This window comes from Macaca mulatta, chromosome 12 (assembly GCF_049350105.2).
Source record: "Macaca mulatta isolate MMU2019108-1 chromosome 12, T2T-MMU8v2.0, whole genome shotgun sequence".
Lineage (NCBI taxonomy): Eukaryota > Metazoa > Chordata > Mammalia > Primates > Cercopithecidae > Macaca > Macaca mulatta.
The window spans coordinates 109,008,797-109,027,771 of record NC_133417.1 but is presented as its reverse complement, the minus strand read 5'-3'; the positions used below and the strand labels follow the sequence as shown (position 1 = coordinate 109,027,771).

Sequence of the window (18,975 nt, the reverse complement as noted above, 5' to 3'; positions counted from 1 at the left end):
TGCCCAGCAGTAACCACTCCCCTGCCTTCTAGCAGCACAGATTAATTTTTGTGTTTTTGCGTTTTATATACATGGAATCATACTGTGTGTACTCTCTTGCCCAGTATTACATTTGTAAGTTTCATCCACAATGTCTTATATGGCTATTGCTGGTTCATTTTTGTTGTTAGAAAATGCTCCATTATGTAATTATACTGCCTCTTCATTCTCTTAATGGTATATTTGATAAAACAAAATTTCCTAATTTTAATATAGCCTAATTAACCAATTTTTTTCTTTATAATTAGCACATTTTATGTCCTGTTTAAGCTATCCTTGCCTACTCCAGAATCATGGAATCCTTCTACTACATTTCCTTTTAAAAACTTTATTGTTTTACTTTTAAAATTTAGATTGACAACTCATCTGGAATAAAATTTGGGGGCATGGTATGAGGCAGAAATCAAAATACACTTTTTTCGTTTGGATATCCAGCTGACCCAACACCTTTTATTGACAAGACTATCCTTTCTGTTAAAGGATCCATTGAAGGACTTTTTAAAAATCGTGAGTCAGGCAACATGCATGTGTGGATTCTGTTTCTAGACTTTCTATTCTGTTTCTTTTGGTCATTTTGCCTCTCCTTTGCCAATACTACATGTTTTAATCAGCCTTGATAATCTGATGACATATATCCTTTAATTTTGTTCTGCTTCTAAAATGCTTTTACCATTCTAGGGTCTTTGTATTTCCACACGTATTTTTGAACTATCTGGACAATCTCTGCAAAATAATCTGTGGTATTTTGACTAGAATTCTGTTGAATCTATACATTTATTTCCGTAGAACTCACTTCTTCCCACCCCCCCGCCCCCCGAGACTGAGTCTTGCTGTGTCGCCCAGGCTGGGGTGCAGTGGCATGATCTCAGCTTGCTGCAACTTCCACCTCCTGGGTTCAAGCAATTCTCCCTGCCTCAGCCTCCCGAGTAGCTGGGATTACAGGCACCTGCCATCACGCCTGGCTGATTTGTGTATTTTTTAGTAGAGATGGGGTTTCACCATGTTGGCTAGGCTGGTCTTGAACTCCTGACCTCAGGTGATCCACCCGCCTCGGCCTCCCAAAGTGCTGGGATTATAGGCTTGAACCACCGCACCTGGCCAGAACTCACTTTTTTATAATACTGAGTCTTCCAACCCATTAGTCCGGTCTCTTCCTCTGCTTGTTTAGACATTCTTTAATTTCTCCCAATGTTTTGTAATGTTTAGGGTAAGAGTCTTGCATGTGTCTTTTGTTACATATATATCTAGATAGTTAATAGTTTCTGTGTGGCTGGGCACAGTGGCTCACGCCTGTAATCCCAGCACTTTGGGAGGCTGAGGCGGGCAGATCACAAGGTCAGGAGGTCGAGACCATCCTGGCTAACACAGTGAAACCCCGTCTCCACTGAAAATACAAAAAATTAGCCAGGCATGGTGGCGGGCGCCTGTAGTTCCAGCTAGCTACTCGGGAGGCTGAGGCAGGAGAATGGCGTAAGCCCGGAAGGCAGAGCTAGCAGTGAGCCAAGATCAGCCACTGCACTCCAGGCTGGGTGACAGAAAGAGACTCCGACTCTACAAAAAAAAAAAAAAAAAAAAAAACATAGTTTTTGTGCTGTTGCAAATGACATTTTATTTTCTATTTGTTTGTTGCTGGTATATAAAAATATAATGATTTTTGTATGTATGTCTTGTATCCAGAGACCTTGCCAAATTCATACATCAATATAATTTGTCTGTAGATTCTTTTAGACTTTCTACATATGCAATCATGTTATCTGTGAATGATGACACTTTGTTTCCTCCCTTCCAATCCTTACGCCTCTCTCTAGTGCATTTTATCTTTCATTTTAAGTCTAAAATTCCAACTGGTTGAGGTAATTTCAAATCATGATTTTACAGCCCAGAATATTGTCTGCTTCCCCACAATTTGTCAAATTTGTGGGTAACAAAGGTGCATGCTGTGTGCTCATTCAAATCAGTGTCCAGTAAAAATGTTTAAATAAGGCTGAAAACAAAGCCATGGAGAAGACCCCAGGAGATTTATTTCCAGGTTGAAACTAATCAGTTAGTTCTCTTTGGATGCAAGTATTCAAACTATCACTTGATCCATCTAAATGTGTCTCAGTCAGTATCCATTTCTTCTCTAAAATATCATGAGGTATTTCATCACATTTTACTTGAAATCAATGTATATTATGGACTGACAATTCTCTATCTCTTTAGACTGAAGATCTTATGAAAGATGTAAAATGTTTATTTACTCCTCTCTTAATAACTATGCTTGGTGACGACTACTTCTTTTTCTTTTTCTTTTTTTTTTTTTTGAGACGGAGTCTCGCTCTGTCACCCAGGCTGGAGTGCAGTGGCCGGATCTCAGCTCACTGCAAGCTCCGCCTCCCGGGTTCACGCCATTCTCCTGCCTCAGCCTCCCGAGTAGCTGGGACTACAGGCGCCTGCCACCTCGCCCGGCTAAGTTTTTGTATTTTTAGTAGAGACGGGGTTTCACTGTGTTACCCAGGATGGTCTCGATCTCCTGACCTCGTGATCCGCCCGTCTCGGCCTCCCAAAGTGCTGGGATTACAGGCTTGAGCCACCGCGCCCGGCCGACTACTTCTTTTTCTAAGTAACCATAAAATATCTGCTTGAGAATTTGTTCTGGCATTTTACTAGGAACCTGTGTTTTCATGGATATGAATTTGCTGGAAGCCACTTTTCTCTCCTTTGGAAGGACTTCATGTACCACAGCTGCTTATCTCTAGTTTCCTATCATGTTTCCTAGCCTCCACAGCTTTTAAGAAATTATTAATAATGATTTGAGAGTGCTAATAATGCAAGTGACTTCAGTTCTATGAGTTATAATCTGTCTGTGGTTGAGAATGTAAATTCCCTTAATGCAGCAAGTAAATGTCTAATCATGTCCTCATTTAATGTATCGGTCACGGTCCGGGTAGGACATAGAATCCCCTCCTCACCCCAGAGGGATAACATGAAGAGACTTTAATAGAAGGACAACTTACAGGGATGAGGGCAGAGTTAAGGAAATAGACAGGGATAGTGCAGCAACCAGAGATAATGGAAAGCTGGTTAAGACTCTGAATGAGTCAGGGTGGCAGAAAGAACTAGATGACCCACTTAAACTAGGTAATTGAGGGAAGGGAACACTTACAAAGCAGTGGGCAGTGTTTACGATATACAAGAAGTGATGGTTCAATATCTTGGGGGCTAGTAAGGACAGGGGAAGTGCATATCCCTGGGTCTGAATGAATAAGTGGAAGAAACTATTGTTAGACTCCACAGAGATTGTAGTATAGGACAGCTCTGACAGCAGCGCTGTGTGGCCTTTGGTAGAGGCCCACAGCCCACAGCCAACCCAGCACTGTTGGGGAGGGGTATGGGAGGTATATGAAGACAGGGGAATGAATGCCCCAATCTCACCCTCCTCATTCTGAAATCCTGCTGATGCCTCTTATTGGCCGAGCCCACTTGGATGCCAGAGGAAAGGGAAGTTTTTAGTGAAGTCTATACAGGGGAGCCACCTGAGCACAGAGCAAGGTGGAGGATCGGGGTGAGTGGATTCAGAAGAGCAAAGAATAGCCAGCACAGCCCCTTAAGCCCAAAGGGTAAGAGAAGGAAGTGTAGTTGCTAGAACTGTCTGCAAACTGAAACTGGAACAGGAGGAGGGTCCATTGGTGTGAAGGAATGAGACACCAAAGTCAGGGAGGGTGCTGGGAAGAAACACCTCAGCCTCTCTCTCACCCAGCTCTGGACTGCCCACCAGTACTCCCCACTGGCCAAACCCAACAAGAAGCCAACTAGCAACAGAGCACATGTGGCACAGAGAAGGGTAGAGATGAAGATGAACCAGCACCCTTAGCCTGAGGAATCCCCTTAGCCATTTTTACTTCACATGCCTCAGTTGAGAGGTTAGTTTATTTCACATGCCCCAGTTCTAAAAAAACAAGGAAATAAAATCAGAATTGAGTGACTTTCTCTTTTTAGTGTCATCTGATATACCAACCTGGCCAAATAGTAGGCTCTCCTTCCTTTTTCTCCTATTAGGAAGCTCTTCAAAAGTTCTTTGTGTTATCCTTAGAATTCCTCACGAGTCACTGCATTCAAAGTTTCAGATGCTCACACATTTAAAAAATATTTATAAGCTTTTGCCAAGTAGTAAACTCTGCGCTAGAAAATCACAGGATATGATTTTGAACAAGCATAGCCAGAGTTCAGTGCACAGGTGACCTCGACTCAAGGGCCCTACAGACCACTCTTCCTCCGACCGTCCTATGGACAATCTCTTTCTAACCTGGGAAAGTCCCGTGCTGCCTAGACACTCTGCCCCTATCCAAGAAAGCTGTCTTCCTTTTTGTTTAAGGACTCCTAAAGGCTCAAATTCTTGGAAACAAAAGCTAGAAAGTCTTGGATATTTTACCACACTACAAATCTCTTCTGAGACAAGGAAGCTTAGGGTCGCTTTCTTTCTCAAACAGAGATAGTGGAAAAAGAGAAAACACCATGAGAAAAAATGTAAGAACTGATGACTCAGTGACATTTGGCTGCTTTCTCATCTTCCATTGCTCGGATGTGTCCTTTTAAACTCTGAGTTCGCCAGTAAGCTCCTCGACCACTTCGCTGTCTCTGTTAGTTGTTTCCACTTCTTCCTCACTGTAATCATTTTCAACACATTCTCAAGATTTCATTTTAAGAAATGCCCATCCACTTTGTATCATCTATCCTTTTGGAGTCTCCGGCCATGAGAAAACCCCAAAAAGCATTTTGAAATCAGTTTTCATATGTAGGACAAACCCAATGTTGGCCTCAGTGACTATTCTATGGCCTGTAAAATGGGTATAATCACTTTTTCCCCCAATGTTGGCTTACCTTTCACAGCAACTATATATTCATTACTGATCAATTGTTTCAGAGACATGGTTCTTCTCTTTCTATCCTCGGTATCCTGGAGGATTGGATCATCAATAACTCTGTTTTTTAAAAGAGAAAACACATATAAATTGTTTATTTTAGGAGATTGAGACTTCCAACAAAAGTCCAGTGGTACTATTCGGTGCATAAGAACAAACAACTATATACCTGACAATAAATAATAGCACATTAAACATACCAATGTGGCGTTCACAAGCCAAAGTTGCCCACGAGGGACTCCTGTGTCTTGTGGAAATAGTCCTGCATTAGTACTTTCACCCTGGTTAGCCAATGGCTGGGAGCAGCCCACAGGAAGTTTGGCTTCGGTGTGAACAAAGTGCTTTCCAGTAGGGTAGCAGCTGGGGTCATCAGGCAATTGTGTTCCCTGCATCAGGATGTCTGATTAACGTGTTTGCATGGCCATCACAACCATGTTAATAGATCAAAATTAGAAAAGCCGTAAGATTAGCTTTTAAAATGAAAAGATGAAAAAATACTTGTTTTAGCTCAGTGTTCATTTGTTATTTTTAAAAACTACTTAGCAAACTGATGTGATTCCGTCCTGAGCGGCTCTTCTCTTGAGCAGTGGTCGTTTGTCTCCGTCTGCCTTTTCTCCCACCTAAGTGCATGCTGCCACCTGATGGAAGATTCAATGGACATGGACATGAGCCTCCTGAGGCCCTGGAACTATCTTTTCAGTTGTGAACTAAAGCCCAACAAAGATGATCACTTTAAGGTGGATAATGATGAAAATGAGCACCAGTTATCTTTAGGGGCTGGTGCAAAGGATGAATTGCACATTGTTGAAGCAGAGGCAATGAATTACGGAAGGCAGTCTAATTAAAGTAACACTAGCAGCTTTGAAAATGTCTGTACAGCCAGCGGTTTCCCTTGGGGGCTTTGAAATCCCACCACCAGTGGTCTTAAGGTTGAAGTGTGGTTCAGGGCCAGTGCATATTAATGGACAGCACTTAGTAGCTGTGGAGGAAGATGCAGAGTCAGAAGACGAAGAGGAGGAGGATGTGAAACTCTTAAGTATATCAGGAAAGTGGTCTGCCCCTGGAGGTGGTAGCAAGGTTCCACAGAAAAAAGTAAAACTTGCTGCTGATGAAGATGATGATGATGAAGATGATGATTTTTAAGAGGAAGCTGAAGAAAAGAACCAGTAAAGAAATCTATTTGAGATACTCCAGCCAAAGATGGACAAAAGTCAAATCGGAATGGAATAAACTCAAAACCATCATCAACACCAAGATCAAAAGGACAAGAATCCTTCAAAAAACAGGAAAAAAATCCTAAAACACCGAAAGGACCTAGTTCTGTAGAAGACATTAAAGCAAAAATGCAAGCAAGTATAGAAAAAGGTGGTTCTCTTCCCAGAGTGGAAGCCAAGTTCATCAATTATGTGAAGAACTGCTTCCGTACGACTGAGCAGGAGGCTATTCAAGATCTCTGGCAGTGGAGGAAATCTCTTTAGGAAAATAGTTTAAACAATTTGTTAAAATTTTCAGTCTTATTTCATTCCTGTAACAATGATATTTGGCTGTCCTTTTTATAATGCAGAGTAAGAACTTTCCCTACCGTGTTTGATAAATGTTGCCAAGAATGTGTTGTCCAAAATGCCTATTTAGTTTTTAAAGATGGAACTCCACCCTTTGCTTGGTTTTAAGTATGTATGGAATGTTATGACAGGACATAGTAGCAGCAGTGGTCAGACATGGAAATGGTGGGGAGACAAAAATATACATGTGAAATAAAACTCAGTATTTAAAAAAAAAATACTTAGCAAGTAGGACCCGAAGTGAACATACTTCAGTGGAAAAGCACATCTACCAAAAAAAAAAAAAAATCCAAAAGAGTATGCGGAAAAACTATCATAATTAAAAAGAGGGTTTGGCAAGAATGTTAGATATAAAATCAATACATAAAAGTCAATTGTGTTACTATACAACAGAAACAAAATATTAAGAAATGTATCTTCAGTAAAGTTTTTTAACTTTCTTCTTGAAGTTATTGCATATATTTTCCGAATTTACTTCTATATACCTTATTTTAATTCTTTTTAAAGTGGTATAGTTTTAGAACACTAAATATATGCAGAGGTATGCTGTGTATTTAGATGTGAAAACTTAGCGTATAAATATATATAAGTATATAAATACTTTCTCCCCAAATTGACCTTTAAAGTTAATGAAATTCCAATCCTAATACCAACAAGATTTTTCATAGAACTTGGTAAGTTAACTCTAAAATTTACATAAAACAAATACCCAAGGTACTCCTAAAGAGGAGCATCAGAAAGCAAGATGTATTATAAAGCCATAGTTATTAGGGGAAGTCAATTTTAGGTCAACAAAATAGAATTAGCTGAAACAAAATAGAGAGTCCATAAATAGATCCACATCCATATGTGGGTGACATTACACATCGGTAAAATGGTGGAATGAAGATCACGGAAAAAATAAAAGTGTATCCCAACTTCATACTGTCTTCAAAATAATCAGTGTCAAATAGATTGTGGACTTACATGTGAAAGACAAACTTAAAAACCTTTAAAAGAAAACGTTTATGATCTCAGGTAAGAGATTTTTTAAATGGAACCCAAACACACAAACTTAAAAGGAAAAGACTTTGAGCAGAAATTATCAATTTTATCTCAGCCAAGAAGACATCATAAACGTCATGTAAAGATAAGTCACAAAATGGAAGTATGTGCTTGTAACACATAAATAACAAAGAACCAGAATTCAGAAAATATGAAGAACTCCTTAAAGTAAAAGAGAAATAGGGAGAAAAAAAAAACACAGAAAAAAATGGATAGAAGGCTTATACTGGAATTTACATAAGAGAAAACATATAAAGCCAAAAAACATAAAATGTACTTAAGTTCATTTGTAACCTGAAAAATAGGAAGTAAAAAACATCTTTTTTTTTTTTTTTTTTTGAGACAAGAGTCTTACTCTTGTGGCCCAGGCTGGAGTGCAGTGGCCCAGTCTTGGCTCACTGCAACCTTCGCCTCTCAGGTTCAAACAATTCTGCTTCAGCCTCCTGAGTAGCTGTGATTACAGGTGCCCACCACCACGCCCAGCTAATTTTTGCACTTTTAGTAGAGATGGGGTTTTGCCAGGTTGGCCAGTCTGGTCTCAAACTCCTGACCTCAGGTGATCTGCCTGCCTCGGCCTTCCAAAGCACTGGGAGAGATACTCTTTTATACCCATCAGACTAATAAAAATTAAATGAGTCCTGCTGGCAATGATGTGGGGAAATCTTTAACAACTATATTGTGGTATAATTGATATACAAAGAACTAGACACATTTAATGCAGGCAAGTTGATGAGCTTGAAATGCAAACACCTGTGATATCATCACAAGATAATAGACACATCCAACACTGCCCAAAGTTTTCTTGTGTCCCTTTGTTTTGTTTTTATTGATTTTGTTTTGTTTTGGTTTTGGCAGAACACACACACGAGATCTATCCGCTTAACCAATTTTTTTCTTTTTATTTTTGAGACGGAGTCTCTCTGTCTCCCAGGCTGGAGTGCAGTGGTGCAATCTTGGCTCACTGTGCAAGCTCTGCCTCCCAGGTTCACAGCATTCTCCTGCCTCAGCCTCCCAAGTAGCTGGTGTATCTGAAATTGGTGGGTTTTTGTTCTCACTGACTTCAAGAATGAAGCCATGGACCCTTGCGGGGAGTGTTACAGTTCTTAAAGATGGTGTGTCCGCCATTTTTTCCTTCTGGTGGGTTCGCAGTCTCGCTGGCTTCAGGAGTGAGGTTGCAGACTTCGCAGTGAGTATTACAGCTCTTAAAGGCAGCGTTGACCCAAACAGTGAGGAGCAGTAAGATTTTTTGTAAAGAGCGAAGCAGCAAGATTTATTGTAAAGAGCGAAAAAATAAAGCTTCCACAGTGTGGAAGGGGAACCGAGCCAGTTGCCAGTGGTTGGCTCAGCAGCCTGCTTTTATTCCCTTATCTGATCCCACCCACATCCTGCTGATTCGTCCATTTTACAGAGAGCTGATTGGTGCGTTTACAATCCCTGAGTTAGACACAGAGTGCTGATTGGTGCGTTTACAATCCTTTAGCTAGACACAGAGTGCTAGACAGAAAAGTTCTCCAAGTCCCCACTAGGTTAGCTAGATACAGTGTACCGATTGGTGTATTTACAAACCTTGAGTTAGACACAGAGTACTGATTGGTGTATTCACAAACCCTGAGCTAGACACACAGTGCTGATTGGTGCATTTACAAACCCCGAGCTAGATACAGAGTGTTCATTGGTGTATTTACAATCCCTTAGCTAGACATAAAGGTTCTCCAAGTCCCCACTAGACTCAGGAGCCCAGCTGGCTTCACCTAGTGGATCCTGCACCAGGGCTGCAGGCAGAGTTGCCCGCCAGTCCCGAGCCACGCCTGCACTCCTCAGCCCTTGGGTGGTTGATGGGACCAGGTGCCACGGAGCAGGGGGTGGCACCCAGGGAGGCTTGGGCTGTGCGAGAACCCACCGCGGGGGTGGGGGCTCAGGCATGGCTGGCTGCAGGTCCCAAGCCCTGCCCCGTGGGGAGGCAGCTGAAGCCCGGCAAGAATTCGAGCCCAGCGCCGGAAGGCCGGCACTGCTGGGGGACCTGGCGCATCCACCACAGCTGCTGGCCTGGGTGCTAAGCCCCTCAATGCCCTGGGCCGGCGGTGCCGGCTGGCCACTCTGAGTGTGGGACCCGCCAAGCCCGCACCCGCCAGAACTCGCACTGGCCTGTGAGCGCTGCATGCAGCCCCGGTTCCTGCCAGCACCTCTCCCTCCACACCTCCCCAGAAGCAGAGGGAGGCGGCTCTGGCCTCGGCCAGGCCAGAAAGGGGCTGCCACAGTTGCCGTGGTGGGCTGAAGGGCTCCTCAAGCACCACCAGAGTGGACACCGAGGCCAAGGAGGCACCGAGAGTGAGGGCTGCTAGCACGTTGTCACCTCTCACTGGGACTACAGGAACCCGTCACCATGCCCAACTAATTTTTGTATTTTTAGTAGAGATGGGGTTTCACTGTGTTAGCCAGGATGGTCTCCATCTCCTGACCTCATGATCTGCCCGCCTCAGCCTCCCAAAGTGCTGGGATTATAGGCGTGAGTCACCACACCTGGCCACTCTTAACCAATTTTTAAGTGCACAAGACTGTACTGTTTACTCACAATATTGTGCAGATCTCTAGATTTTACTTCTCTAGCATAACTAAAACTTTATACTCTTTGACAACACCTCCCCACTTCTCCCATGCCCTACTCCCTAAACCACTATTGTATTCTCTGCTTCTATGAGTTTGACTATTACAAATACCTTATACAGCTAGAATCATGCAGGATTTGTCCTTCTGTGACTGGTTTATTTCACTTAGCATACTGTCCTCCAGGTTCAACCATGTCACAAATGACAGGATTTCCTTCTTTTTTTAAGGCTGAATTGTATTCTATTGTATGTATATACCACATTTCCTTTATCCGTTCATCTGTTCATGGATATTTGTGTTGTTTCTGTATCTTGGTTATGGTGGAAAAAAAAAAAACTGCAATGAAAGTGGGAGTGCTATGATCACCTCAAGATCTTGATTTCAATTATTTTGGTTGTAAACCCAGAAGTAGGATTGCTGGATCATCTGGTTCTATTTTTAATGTTTGAAGTGTTCTCCATACTGTTTTCTATGGTGTCTGCACCATTTCATATTCCCATCAACACTTTTTAAAAATAATAACCATTCTTACAGGTGTGAAGTGATATCTCATTGTAATTTTGATTTGTATTTCCCTCATAATTAATGATGTTGAGCATCTTTTCATATACTTGTTGGCAATTTGCATGTCTTCTTTAAAGAAATGTCTGCTCAAATCTTTTGCCTTTTTGTTGTTGTTGTTGAATTGTAAGAGTTTCTGGCTGGGTGTGGTGGCTCACGCCTGTAATCCCAGCACTTTGGGAGGCTGAGGCAGGTGGTCACGAGGTCAGGAGATGGAGACCATCCTGGCTAACATGTCAAAACCCTGTCTCTACTAAAAATACAAAAAATTAGCTGGGTGCGGTGGCGGGCGCCTGTAGTCCCAGCTACTAGGGAGGCTGAGGCAGGAGAATGGCATGAACCCAGGAGGTGGAGGTTGCAGTGAGCCGAGATCACGCCACTGCACTCCAGCCGGGGCAAAAGAGCGACACTCTGTCTCAAAAAAAAAAAAAAAAAAAAAAAAGAGTTTCATATATATCTTGGAAATTAACTTCTTGGCAGATATATATGGTTTAAAAATATTTTCTCTCATTCTTTTTGTTACCTTTTCATTCTGTTGTTTCCTTTGCTGTGAAGATTTGTAACTTGATGTGGTCCCACTTGTCTATTTTTTGCATTTGTTGCCTATGCTTTTGCAGTCATATCCAAGAAATCAAAACCAAGACCAATGTCAACAAGCTGTTTTTTTATGTGTTCTTCTAGGAGTTTTACAGTTTCAGGTAATCCTAAACATTGCTAATGGTAAAGAGGATTGACACAATAACTGGAAAACAATTTGCCATTATCTAGAAAAGTTGAAATTTAACACAACCTAAAATACAGCAATTCCACTCCTAGATATATATTTTTTAAAGAAAATATTCCACTCATGCACAAGGAGACATGTAATAGCCTGATTCCTTAAAATAGAAAGAAAAGAAAATAACTAAAATTGGAGACCGGAAGGATATATTGAAACAATGGAAAAACTGTAACAATGGAAATGAATAGCATCAGTATAGATAACTATCTCAAATCTAATATTGAGCAAAAAAGCAAGTTGCAGAAGAAAACATAGAATATGATTCTACATAAAGGTCAAAATATGCAAAACTGAAAAACATACTTCTTAAAAATGCATACATATATGTTAAAATTAAAGAAAAGAAAATGATAAAAACACAAATCAATGTTTATCTCTGATAAGGAGAAAGGAAGATAGAATAGAGAAGGGATGCAAGGAACTTCCCATGTAGACAATCTTCCATGCAATAGAAAATAGTTATTTTCTATTTCTTATTCTAGGACAGGCATATACAGGTTTTCATTATATTATCATACATTGAACCACATATATACGTGTGCACACATATTATACATTTATTATTTGAACTCTTTTTATGTGGATGGTGTATTTTGCCAAAACATAATAACACTTTTGAGAAGAAAACAAGACAAGCTCATGAAGGCTTTTGACCCTTTACGTTTCTTCCCGAATGATACATAGATATGATTCCTGAAATGAAGCAGATACCTTGCAAGTTTGAGGACAATAGCCAAATCCTAAAATGGTGGCATCCGAAGACAGAAAAAGCCTGGGCTTTGATCATGTGATTCAGCTCCTGTACCAGCCATGGACAACCTACCAAACTTCTTGTGATGCTGTTACCAAAACCCCAAGGATTTGGTTTATGTCCTGCTTGCTGCACAGAAAGCCACTTGCTGAGATGCCAATTACTGCTGGGGAAGAAGGCTTTAATCAGGTGCTGCAGCTGAGAAGGTGGAAGAGCAGTCTCAAATCCATTTCCTTGACCAACTGAAATTAGGGGTTTACATAGCAGGGAAGAAATGTAACTTTGTGTGGGAAAACAGGAACTACTGAGAGGTAAGGGAGCAATTATGACAAGTGAGGGGCCTGGCTTCTCATTGTCTGGATGGATGATCTGGTGAGTTTCAGTGATTTGATACTTTTTGGGAGGCCTGAGGGTTGTTTTCTAAGTTAGGAACTCACATAAAACAAACGTAAGTTTCAAGCTTTAAGACCAGAAGGGTTAATTGCTATGTTTACCAAAAAAAAAAACAAAAAAAAAACCTGTCTATGGGACTATTGGGTCAATCTCTATGTGAGCAATTTGTCACTAAAGTAGAGCTGTATTTTATACTCATCTGAATGAAATCGTTAAGAACAAAGTATTAATGAAATTCTTAGGATTCTAGTCCCAACTATAGTTTTCTCTCATGATCTTCTGATGACATTCTCGTCAATGACACGTTTTTGTTTCTTGGGGTGTTTTTTGTTTGTTTGTTTTGTTTTTGAGACAGAGTCTCACACTGTTGCCCAGGCTAGAGTGCAAGGGTGCAATCTCAGCTCACTAGCTCACTCCAATCTCCACCTCCTGGGCTCAGATGATACTCCTGCCTCAGCCTCCCAAGTAGCTGGAACTACAGGCATGCACCACACAATTTTTGTATTTTTTGTGGAGACAGGGTTTCACCATGTTGCCCATGCTAATCTCAAACTCCTGGACTCAAGGGATCCACCAGCCTTGGCCTCCCAAAGTGCTGGGATTACAGCCTCGAGTCACCACACCTGGTGATATGTTGATTCTTGAATCAGGCCTAACAGCAACAGACCAACAACAAAGCATTCACATTTCTCTGGTGCTAGTAGTTCCATTTTAAATTACACTTTCTATTTCAACCACATGCTTCATTAACTATATACATCTATTGGTGTAGCTCATTGTGCTGCTAAATCATTACTACATAGATCCATGCAAATTCTGAAATATCAGGAAATGCAAAGCTCCTACGGAGAAATATGTTCTGGAACATTATCTGCAAATGTCTCCTATAAAAGACCATTACAAGAAATGTTTTGTGGCTGGGCACAGTGGCTCGCACCTGTAATCCCAGCACTTAGGGAGAGCGAGGCAGGTGGATCACAGGAGGCCAGAAGTTTAACACCAGCTTGGCAAACATGGTGAAATCCTGTCTTCACTAAAAATACAAAAATTAGCTGGGCATGATGGTGCATGCCTGTGATCCCAGCTACTGGAGAGGCTGAGGCACAACAATTGCTTGAACCTGGGAGGTGGAGGTTGCAGTGAGTCGGGATTGTGCCACTGCACTCCAGCCTGGGCAACAGAGAGAGACTCTGTCTCAAAAGAAAGAAAAAAAAAAAGGAAAGAAAGAAATGTTTTCTGTATCTATGAAGAATATATGTTTAGAGAGCTCCTTACTTGAGGTAGAAAAAAAGTATAGCTTCTGGGCATAGTGTGACCTGAATTTCTCGTCTTCATTATTCATAAGCTTTTTCCTTTTTATGATTGTTTTTCTTTAAGACTCACACTATGAAAATATCTGCTTGAATTCAATAGCTTGACCAAATAATTACGTTTCTTGACCCATCAAAGTCTTGTAGTCTAACGATATCATGCTTCATGTGGCTATACAAACACACAACACACACACACACACACACGAGATTAAACCTTTTGTTCTTGAGAACATTATTGTGGAATTTTTAATTTCACATGCCAGAACCTTTAAGAATTCTTGTTTAAAACTTTTCCCTATGACTATTTAGAAATCCTTCTGGGATTTAACAAACTGTATTGCCCTTGTTTTGTCTATGGTTTTATCTTGTTTTATCTATACAGAGATAAGATACTTCACATGTCAGTAGTTGAGCTTTTTGTGTTCTTTCTTCCCAATGATTAAAGTATTATTTCTGACTGGGCGCGGTGGCTTATGCCTGTAATCCCAGCATTTTGGGAGGCCGCGGCAACCAGATCACCTGAGGTCAAGAGTTCGAGACTAGCCTGGCCAACATGGTGAAACCTCGTCTCTACTAAAAAATACAAAAATTAGCCGAGCATGGTAGTAGGCACCTGTAATCCCAGCTACTTGGGAGGCTGAGGCAAGAGAATTGCCTGAACCCGGGAGGCGGAGGTTGCAGTGAGCCAAGATCGTGCCATTGCACTCCAGCCTGGACAACTCCATCTTAAATAAATAAATAGTATTTCTACTTAAAAAAAAAAAAAACTTTAACTGAATAATTTAAATGATCATAAACATAGAGTCATTATGAAATCCAATAAACTTTTTCTCCAATTTCCATTGGCGATATAGAAGATGATTAGGTTCTGTAACCTGCAGTCTGATCATCACATTGCAATATCTGTCTCTCTCTTTCTCAGTCTCTCTCCCTCTCTCTTCCCCCTCCCAGCCAGTTATATACATTTCATCAAGTACATACATTTACATAAAAACACTTTCAACAGCATAATAAATATAAGCCTGCCATTTAAATGCAGAAGACTAAGGTTCAACTCCCTTCTCTTCTCTACATGTTGCCATAACAACCACTTAAACGCTCTGTGTCTCAGTTCCCTTATCTGTGAAATGAGAACAATATTGTCTACCTCAGACTGCTGTCATAAAGACCAACAGAGAAAGTAGATGTGATAGCATTTCATTAACTGAACAGTGCTATACAATTAAGGTATTTTTATTATTATTTTAATTATCAGCTTCAAACTGGATGAAGACAAGTACCTTCATTAGAGGACAAGGGTTGAACCAATATGAGTTCTGGACCAACTTCCCAAAATGTGGTACAGAACAATAGTTCCATAAATTATTAATACATATTATGTAAAAAATTAAAATGTTTAAAAAGTAAGATGATCAAAATGAGTTGGAAAACATTTGTTTATCCAAGTTACATCAGCTTTTTTATTATGGGACTTTTCAGAACCTTTAACATGTTAATGTACACAGTGACAACTGAGGACAACATCATCTATAGTGTTTCTCCAAATTTTTGACCCCCTCCATTCTCTTTCCTTTTGCAAAATACTGTTTCTAGCAAATAAAACTTTATATTTTGCCCCTTCCTCTTTTGTTTCTGCATTCCTACTTCCTGTTACCTAATTCTCAGAATATCTTCTCTAATTTTTGTTATGTTGGAGTTCTGTTCCCAGGTAAGGAATAACAAATGTCCCAAAACAATGTTTTATTAAGCAAAAACTACACAACTATTCCCACCCTATATAATATGATGTAGTATATAGGAACTCAAGGAAACAAAACATTAACATAAACCCAAAGCAACAAAAAGATGGTTTGTACTGAAGCAACACTTCCCCCTTCTCAGTCTATAGAGCAGATTTTCTTAAAGGTAATTAATCACAATTTGTTTATGATGTAATACTATAATATGAAGTCTTAATCACAAGTGTCTTTTCTATATGTTTTTAAAACCTAATGTCTCAGTTACATATTTGCAGATTACATATAGTTTTTGGTGCCTGTAGTCTATATAACTATAGTCATTGGTTTATGTGCTAATTAAAAACAGAGCAGGCCAGGAGCAGTGGCTTATGCCTGTAATCCCAGCACTTTCGGAGGCCGAGGCAGGTGAATCACCAGAGGTCGGGAGTTCGAGACCAGCCTGACCAACATGGAGAAACCCAGTCTCTAATAAAAATACAAAATTAGCCAGGCGTGGTGGCACATGCCTGTAGTCCCAGCTACTTGGGAGGCTAAGGCAAGAGAATCGCTTGAACCAGGGAGGCACAGGTTGCAGTGAGCCGAGATTGCGCCATTGCACTCCAGCCTGGGTGACAAGAGCGAAACTCCATCTCAACAACAACAACAACAACAACAACAAAGCCTTCAGCCAAGCCTGATCTGTCCTCTCACTCTACCCCCGGCCCAGACAGTATGAACCTCACCACTTGCTTCCCCACCAACTATGGGTCCCTTGGTTCTGTCCAGGCGCCTAGCTACCGCACCCACCAGTCAGAAGTGCGGCCAGCGTCTATGCAGGCACTGGAGGCTCTGGTTCCCGGATCTCTATGTCCCACTCCACCAGCTTCCGGGGTGGCTTGGGGTCCAGGTGGGAAGTGACAACATGCTAGCAGCCCTCGCTCTTGGCGCCTCCTCTGCCTTGGCGTCCACTCTGGTGGTGCTTGAAGAGCCCTTAAGGCTGCCACGGCACTGTGGGAGCCCCTCTCTGGGCTGGCCGAGACTGGAGAGGGCCGAGGTTGGAGAGGCCGAGGCTGGCCCAGGCTCCCTTTGCTTGTGGGGAGGTGTGGAGGGAGAGGCGCCGGCGGGAACCAGGGCTGCGCCCAGTGCTCACAGGCCAACATGAGTTCCAGCAGGTGCGGGCGTGGCTCCGTGGGCCCAGCACTCAGAGCAGACAGCCAGAACTGCTGACCCAGGGCAGTAAGGGGCTTAGCACCCAGGCCAGCAGCTGCAGTGGGTGCATCGGGTCCCCCAGGACAGCCCTGTGTTAGAGTTCTCGCCGGGCCTCAGCTGCCTCCCCACGGGGCAGGGCTCAGGGCCTGCAGCCTGCCATGCCTGAACCCCCCACCCCAAGGTGGGCTCTCCCACCACCCGAGCCTCCCTGACGAGCTCCGCCCCCTGCTCTGCCACGCTGGGTCCCATCAACCACCCAGGGGCTGAGGTGTATGGGTGCATGGTGCAAGACTGGCAGGCAGCTCCACCCACCACCCGGTGCGCGATCCACTAGGTGAAGCCAGCTGGGCTCCTGAGTCTAGCGGGGACTTGGAGAACTTTTATGTCTAGCTAAGGGATTGTAAATACAACAATCAGCACTCTGTGTCTAGCTCAGGGTTTGCAAATACACCAATCAGCACTCTGTGTCTAGCTCAAGGTTTGTAAATACACCAATGAGTACTCTGTATCTAGCTAACCTAGTGGGGACTTGGAGAACTTTTATGTCTAGCTAGAGGATTGTAAATGCACCAATCAGCACTCTGTGTCTAGCTCAAAGTTTGTAAATACACCAATGAGTACTCTGTATCTAGCTAACCTAGTGGGGACTCGGAGAACTTTTATGTCTAGCTAGAGGATTGTAAATGCACCAATCAGCACTCTGTCAAAACAGACCAATCAGCTCACTGTAAAAATGGACCAATCAGCTCTCTATAAAATGGACCAATCAGTTCTCTATAAAATGGACCAATCAGCAGGATGTGGGTGGGGCCAGATAAGGGAATAAAAGCAGGCTGCCCTGACTAGCCTCTTGCATTGCTTTCCAAGCTGTGGAAGGTTTGTTCTTTCACTCTTTGCAATAAATGTTGGTGTTGCTCACTCTTTAGGTCCACCCTGCCTTTGCAAGCTGTAACACTTACTGTGAAGGTCTGCAACATCACCCGTCAGCGAGACCACAAACCCACCAGAAGGAAGAAGTTCCAGACACCTCTGAAGGAACAAACTCCAGACATACCATCTTTAAGAACTGTAACACTCACCACGAGGGTCTGTGGCTTCATTTTTGAAGTCAACGAGACCAAGAACCCACCAATTCCAGACACACAAGGTTGTGGCTGCAGGGATGGTCGGGAGTCTGGCAGGAATGGGAGGCATCCAGAATGAAGAGACCATGCCAAGCTTAAATGACCACCTGGCGTTTCTCTACCTGGACAGAGTGAGGAACCTGGAGACAGAAAACTGGAAGCTGGAGAGCAAAATCTGGGAGCACCTGGAGGAGAAGCTACCGTAGGTCAGAGACTGGGACCACTACTTCAAGACCATCGAGGACCTGAGGACTCAGATCTTCACAAATACTGTTGACAATGCCCACATCATTCTGCAGATCGACAATGCGTGTCTCGCTGCTGACGTTAGAGTCAAGTATGAGACAGAGCTGGCCATGTGCCAGTCTGTGAAGAATGACATCCATGGGCTCCACAAGGTCATTGATCACATCAGTGTCACTCAGCTGCATCTGGAGACAGAGATCAAGGCTCTCAAGGAGGAGCTGCTCTTCCTGAAGAACCATGAAGAGGAAGGAAAAGGCCTACAAGCCCAGATTGCCAGCTCTGTTGACTGTGACACTAGATAACCCCAAATCTCAGGCCCTCGCCAAGGTCATGGTGGACATCCGGGCCCAATACAATGAGGCGACTCAGATAACTCAGAGGAGCTAGACAAGTACTGGTCTCAGAAGATTGTGGAGAGCACCACAGTGGTCACCACGCAGTCCGCTGAGGTTGGAGCTGCTGCGATGATGCTCATGGAGCTGACACATACAGTCCAGTCCTTGGGTATCAACCTGGACTGGATGAAAAATCGGAAGGCCAGCTTGGAGAACAGCCTGAAGCAGGTGGAGGCCTGCTACACTCTGCAGATGGAACAGTTCAATGGGATCTTGCTGCACCTGGAGTCAGAGCTGGCACAGACCTGGGCAGAGGGACAGGGCCAGGCCCAGGAGTACCAGGCCGTGCTGAACATCAAGGTCAAGCTGGAGGCTGAGATTGCCAGCTACT

The 18,975-nt window shown here is 42.6% G+C and overlaps 2 pseudogenes; both read left to right on the top strand.

Annotated features, from left to right (window-relative positions):
* Positions 1 to 5,581: 5,581 nt before the first annotated feature.
* On the top strand, positions 5,582 to 6,418 carry LOC705556 (nucleophosmin-like; annotated as a pseudogene).
* A 5,822-nt stretch (positions 6,419 to 12,240) lies between these two features.
* Positions 12,241 to 18,551, top strand: LOC706445 (keratin, type I cytoskeletal 18 pseudogene; annotated as a pseudogene).
* Positions 18,552 to 18,975: the final 424 nt, after the last annotated feature.